The following is a 6,965-nucleotide window of genomic DNA, read 5'->3' as shown; positions in this document are numbered from 1 at the left end:
CCAGGCAGCAATAGCAGAATGTTTCTGGACTCAGCGGGAGGCCTGGGAAATGAGGGAGGGCCTGGGACAGGAAGGTGAATACACACAAGGGAACAGGGGACGTGCAGGCCCCTTGCTGGGCAGGAATAATGAGGGCCAATCAGGTGGGCACACAGGTGGACACAAAGCAGGCTGGTGGCATATATACACCGGAGACCACAGGCTTCAGGGGCAGCCCACCAGGAGCCCTCCCCATGCGGGGAGCCTGAATCTGCTTGTAATAAGTGTCCACACTTTTGCTTAAACCTTCTGATCCCCGATTTCTTTCTTGGACTTGGTGACCCCCGATCCCAGGACAGAAGAAGTTGGGCTCGCTGTTCCTGTGATTAAGTTCGGCTCAAATAAACTCTTAAAACCTTTCTCCACAGGCTTAGAGGTTCTCATGTCAAGGACTTCAAAGTGGCCCATTTATGTTGTGGATTTTATGCTGATTCAACCAGCAGGGGAACCTGCCAGAGTGTCACAGGGGAGAAGACACAGCTGGGGAAGCCGCCTTTCTTTCCTTCTCCTTCTTTATACACTTTCCTTCTCTCCAGAGAGGAGGCCAGTGGAGCCATGGAAACATCAATGATGAGAATCACTGATTGTCTGCCTCCTACCCTCTCCCCAGTGCCAGCCCCGCCAACTCCCCCGGTGTTTGAACTGAAACCCAGGCATGTGTCGGGCTCAGCTACTCTGAGCATCATTGATCGGCTGTCTCCTACCCCCTCCACCTGAAGATCCAGACTGCAACTCAGGCATGATCCCTGAACAAGGTATCGAACCCTGACCTCCTGGTTCATTGGTCTATGCTCAACCACCCGGTCACACCTACAGACCTGGAAAAAGATGGGACACTTATGCCCATAACAACCAACAGCAAACTTGTCTCATCTCCAACACCTGTGAACTCATTTTAACTCTTTCCGTCCAGGTAGCTGGTTTTTATAATTGTGTGCACTTCCCTCTCCACATGGGGAAGAAACATGTATGAACGTACGTTGTAAATGAAGAAAAGCCAACTTGTTGATGTAAGAAATGTCCAAACATTTAGGGAATGTTTTATAAGATTTTATTGGTGCCAAACAGATGAAAACTGTTGGGGAATGCTCCAGAGAATAACCTTTTGCAGCTGCGTTTGTGCATTTGAAGTTAAGGAGGGAAGGTGAGGGGTGACATGGAGGTGGGAGAGAGCACAGCGGGGACTGGATGCCAGGACAGTGAACAGGAGGTGGTCCCTGAGGGTGGTCATGCTGACGTCACAGGTGTGTGAACCCAGATGCGCAGGAACCATGGACGGGGTGCTTCAGGAAAGAGGAGCCTTTTAGTAAAGAAGTCATAGGCCTGGGGCTTGCCCACCCCCAGGACTGCCCAGGTGGGAATGTGTGATCAGAGCCCCTGTGAGGGTCCTGTCAATTACTGAGTTTTGTCAGATTTAGGACAGAGCCCCCTTTTTGTTCACAAACACAATCCCTAAATTAGACCTAGGACAGGGCTTCCTGTGAGCTCTGTGGCTGAGCCTCTGAGCACAACTAATTTAAGAAGGAGCAGGAAATGGTGTCCTCTTTAACTCTCCACCTGCTACTTGTCAGGGCCCTGTGCTACTCCTGAGTGCCCCTGCTGGTCATTACAGTTCCCTGCGTCCCAGCCCAGCTGTCTCCTCAGGGAGGTTTGTGTCTGGGCTCACACTGACTTCCCCTCACTGTGTCTCTTGCAAGGTAATACACGGCCGTGTCCTCGGTTTTCAGGCTGCGGGGCTCCATGTAGGCTGTGCTTGTGGACTTGTCTGCGGTCATGGACACTCTGCCTCTGAACTTCTGTGCGTAGTTTGTGTCTCCATCGCCAGGGTAAAAATTCCCCATCCACTCAAGCCCCTGTCCTGGGGCCTGTCGCACCCAGTGCATCCATTTGTTGGTGAAGGTGTATCCAGAAGCCTTGCAGGAGACCTTCACGGAGGCCCCAGGCTGCCTCACCTCAGCCCCAGGCTGCACCAGCTGCTCCTGGGAGTGGACACCTTTGGGAGGAGACAGGAGTCAGTGGAATCCCCCTGGACTCTCCCTGGATCCTCCTTAACCAGGATAGGAGCCCCTTACCTGTCACCATGGCCACCAGGAGGAGGGTTCTCCAGCTGAAGTCCATGGTGAGGGCTGTACTGGGAGCACTTCTGTAGGGGAGGGTGTGGCTGTGGGTGATGCCCTCAGGGCACAGACTCACTCATATTTAATCTGGTCTGCCTCCTCTCTTTTGCATATTCATGAGGTAGAGTATTTCATAGCTAAGGTCTTGACGCCACCTGAGAGAAGATGGTGACACAGGGACCATGTTCAGTGGTGTCTGAGGGTCCAGGTCCTAATTCTTTTTTCTTTAAATTGTACCTTTATTGTTGAAGGTATTACTCATGTCCCCTTGTGTCCCCCATTGACACCTTCTAGCCCCCCGCCCCAGGTGTCCCAGGCCTTCACCACTCTGTTGTCTGTGTCCCTGGATTAAGCCTATGTGCATACAAGTTTGTTGGTTGACCTCTTCCCACTCACCCACCCTACCACAATTTCCCTCTGAGATCTCCCAGTCTGCTCCATGCTTCCAGGTCTGTGGTTCTATTCTCTTCATCAGTTTATTTTGTTAATTAGGTTCCACATATGAGTGAGACTATGTGATACTTAGTCTTAGACTATGTAATCCTTTTTAAAGTTGCAACAGCATATTTCACAGATTTATGTGGAACCTAATTAACAAAATAAACTGATCTTTCTCTGACTGGCTTATTTCACTTAGCATGATACTCTCCAGGTCCCTCTACCCTATCACAAAGTGTAAGAGATCCTTCTTTTTCTGCTGAATAGTATTCCGTGGCATAAATGTATGAGAGCTTCTTATCTACTCAGCTACTCATGGGCACTTGGGCTGTTTCCAGATCTTAGCTATTGCAAACTGTGCTGCTATAAACTTAGGGGTGCATACATTGTTTCTGATTGGTATTTGGGGTCCCTTAGCATATACTCCTAAAAGAGGTTTCACTGGGTCAAATGGCAGTTACATCTTTAATTTTTTGAGGAAACTCCATTCTGTGCTCCCTAGTGGCTGCACCAGCCTGCATTCCCATCAGCAGAGTAGGAGGGTTCCCTTTGCTCCACACCCTCACCAGCACTTGTTATTTGTTCGTTTGTTGATGGTAGCCATTCTGTCAGGTATAAGCTGATTCCTCCTTGTCCTTTTAATTTGCATCTCTCTGATAGTCAGTGATTCTGAGCATTTTTCCTATGTCTCTTGGGCATCTGTATGTTCCTTTTGGAGAAGTGAGAAATTCAGTCCTTTGCCCATTTCTAATTAGATTGTTTGCCCTCCTTTAGTTAAGTTGTATGGGTTTCTTATATATTTTGGATATTAACCCTTTATCACATGTATACTTGTGAATATGTTCTCTCATACTGTTGGCTCCCTTTTCATTTTGTGGATGATTAATTTTGCTTTGAAGACACTTTCTATATCTATGTATTCCAATTTGTTTATTTTCTCCTTAATTTCCTTTGTCCTGGGAGATGTATCTGTAAACACATGGCTATGAGAGATGTCTCAGATTTTGCTGCCTAAGGTTTCTTCCAGGATTTTTATGGTCTCCCTAATTACATTTAAGCCTATTAACCATTTTGAGTTTACTCCTCCGTATGGTGTAGTTTGTGTCTTGTTTTGAATTTTTTTTTCACAGTTTTCTGTCCAATTTTACCAACATTTATTGAAGAGACTGTTTTGACTATAGTATGCTCTTGCCTCCTGTGTCAAATACTAATTGAGTGTGATGGCTTGGGTAGATTTCTGGATTCTCTGTTCTGTTCCATGGATGTATATACCTGTTCTTGTGCCAGTAGCAGCTGTTTTGATTATTATGGCTTTCGAGTATAATTCGATATCTGGTATTGGGATGTCTTCACCTTTGGCTTTTTTTTTCTTTCTCAAGATTGTGGTGGCTAATTGAGGTCTTTTTGTTTTGTTCCATATAAATTTTTGGAGTATTTGTTGTAGATCTGTGAAATATGCTGGTGCAACTTTAAAAAGGATTACATTGAATCTGTAGAGTGCTTGAGTAATATGAATGTTTTAATGATGTTAATTTTACTAATCCATGATCACAGTATATTTTTCCACTTTATTATATCTTCCCCCATCTCTTTATGCAACATTTTGTATTTTTCTGAGTATAAGTCTTTTACCTGCGTGGCTAAGTGTATTCTTACGTATCATTATTTTTTTTTTTTTTTGATGCAATGGTAAATAGAATTGTTGGTCTGGTTTCCCTTTCTGAGAATTCATTATTGGAGTATAAAAGTACCATCAACTTTCCCCTGTTTATTTCATATCCTGTTACATTTCCAAAATCATTTCTTAAATCCAGTAGCTTTTTGGTAAAGGTCTTCAGGTTTTGTATGTACAGTATCATGTTGTTAGGAGAATCCCCATCACTGCCCATGATAGATTAAATAGAGAAGGTAGACCAGAAACCAGGATGGCAGGACACAGGATTTATTGGAAGGAAGGGAACCCCTGCCAGCTGCTTCCAAGGAGAGGAGCAGAAGAGAGCGAGCAAGGGGTTTACAAGCTCCTTTAAGGATAGAGTGCTGGGCTTAGGGCATTCAGCATATGCTGATTGATTAGGGACCTAGGGATTTAGGATTAGGGGTTTAGGGTATTTGGCAGGTGCTGATTGGCGGAATGTCTGGCCACAGGAGGGGTTTACATCTGTCCATCAACTGGAGAAAGGGAGGATCTATCAGCCCTTATGTCATCTGCCAACAGCAGTGTTACCTTCTCCTCTGGGGTCTGCAGTGAGAAAGCCTGAAATTACAAGCTCAGAGAAAGAGGAAGATCCTTCCCTGGAGGCAGCTGAGAGCTTGAGAGGAAATCCCCTAGCCCAAAAGGAAGGCCCTTCCCTCCTCCTCCCTCTGCCCCTGCTCCTGGGGCTGCTGTCTGTGCTATGGTCCTGAGCGCCCCCTGGTATTCTGGACGCTCCCTGCAGCCCAGCCCTGCTGCCTCCTCAGGGAGGTTTGTGTCTGAGCTCACACTGACTTCCCCTCACTGTGTCTCTTGCACAGTAGTACATGGCCGTGTCCTCGGCTCTCAGGCTGCTCATTTGCAGGTACAGTGTGTTCTTGGCGTTGTCTCTGGAAATGGTGAAGCGGCCCTTCACAGAGTCCGCATAGTTTATGTAATTTTTACCACTACTACCAATGTACTGGTATGCAATCCACTCCAGCCCCTTCCCTGGAGCCTGGCGGACCCAGTTCATGTAGTAGTCGCTGAAGGTGAATCCAGAGGCTGCACAGGACAGTCTCAGAGACCCCCCAGGCTGCACCAGGCCTCCCCCAGACTCCACCAGCTGCACCTCACACTTGACACCTGCAAACACAGAGACACAGGGGGACTTGAAATCACATGGAAGCACAAACAGGCACACACAGGGCTCAGCGCTCCCAACCCCTGACAATGACCTTGAGAAATGATCAGGAGGAAAACGCAGCTTGGCACCAAGTCCATGGTGGAGCTGCAGAGTCCTGTCTCAGGTGCTTCGGTTCTGGGTGTCTCCCCAACATGCCAGGCAAGGCCCCCTTTTATGAGCAGGAGGAGAGCCCCATTTGCATGGAGTCTGCATATAAAGTGAAGCTGTGACCTGGGCTGAATGCCTGATCTTGTCATCCTAGGGGCGACCCCAGATGGGAAAGGACTCAATGATGCTGGCAACAACGGGTCCCATCTTGTCCTGTCCTCCCCCCCCCTTTTTTCATGAGACCCATAACCCTGACCCCATTCCTTTGGGGACAGCTTCCAGGATTGAGAGTCCTCCTTCGTGAGATTTTGATGAGGACCCAGGGGTGCTCCCCCAGAGGCATGTGGATGGGGCTTCCTCTCTCTCTTCTTCACCCGCCGTGGGCCATGTTGCTTTCTGGGGTTTAAGAATAAGAATTTGCATTGAATGAAGCTTTTATTTTGAAACTGAAAGAATCTCCTTGTTATTTTCCTCAAAAAAAACTCTAACATATGCATGTGAGGAGGCAGGAGTGGCTGGGCTGGACACTGTGGCCACAGCTTCCATGTCTAACCTACTGCCACTCTCAGAAGCACATAGCTGCCTCCCAAAAGCACACATTTCCTTCAACTTCCCTGCTGTTCCTGTGCAAAAGCCCTGTTTCCCAGCCTCTCACAGTGGGAGTGTTTCCATCATTTACACATGGAGCCTGGCTGGTGGGCTCAGTGGTTGGAGGTCATCCCCACACCAAAGGGTGTGAACTCTTTAGAGTCACCACCACCATCCTGTGGAGGCAGCAGGTTTTATAATTGTGTGCACCTCCCTCTCCACACAAAAAGACAAGTGTGTGAATGTGTGTGGTAAACAAAGAGAAGATAACACTCTGATGTAAGAAATGTCCAGACATGGAAAGCATGTTTATAAGATTATATTGGAGCCAAACTGTGGACAACTGTTGGGAAGGAAGACCTTCAATTCTCCAGTTAATAACGTTTACAGCTGTGTTTGTGCATTTGAAGTTAAGGAGGGAAGGTGAGGAGTGACATGGAGGTGGGAGAGAGTAAGGTGGGGACTGGGTGCCAGGACAGTGAACAGGAGGTTCTCTCTCTTCTCTCTCTCCTCTCTCTCCTCTCTCCTCTCTCTCTCTCTCTTCCCTTTTCCTAATCTTTATCGTTGATATTTAAATATACTGGCAACCATACTTTGGTAAAAACTTCTGTTTGAATTTTAACCCTTCTAGTTTGGCTCTTGCACCTGATTAAACATGGGGGGGGGGGGGGGGCGGGGAAGTTATTTACCTTAGCTTTCAGGTGGAGACTTGGAGGCTAAGGCAATTTTCCCTTGCCTGGGACCAGGACCACAGGAGAGTAATTCCCACTAACTCAGTAATCTTCAGAGATAGAAACTGTAGATAACCTCTGAGCTCTGC

At 47.4% G+C, this 6,965-nt stretch overlaps 1 gene segment (V, D, J or C); it reads right to left on the bottom strand.

The window, feature by feature from the left end:
- Nucleotides 1-5,047: 5,047 nt before the first annotated feature.
- LOC311611688 (immunoglobulin heavy variable 3-11-like) lies at nt 5,048-5,566 on the bottom strand. The segment is given in 2 exons: nt 5,502-5,566; nt 5,048-5,409 (listed from the first exon to the last, which is right to left on the bottom strand).
- Nucleotides 5,567-6,965: the final 1,399 nt, after the last annotated feature.

The sequence above is a fragment of the Pipistrellus hanaki genome, assembly GCF_964339955.1.
Source record: "Pipistrellus hanaki genome assembly, chromosome: 1".
NCBI lineage: Eukaryota > Metazoa > Chordata > Mammalia > Chiroptera > Vespertilionidae > Pipistrellus > Pipistrellus hanaki.
This window is presented reverse-complemented; position numbering and strand designations above follow the sequence as displayed.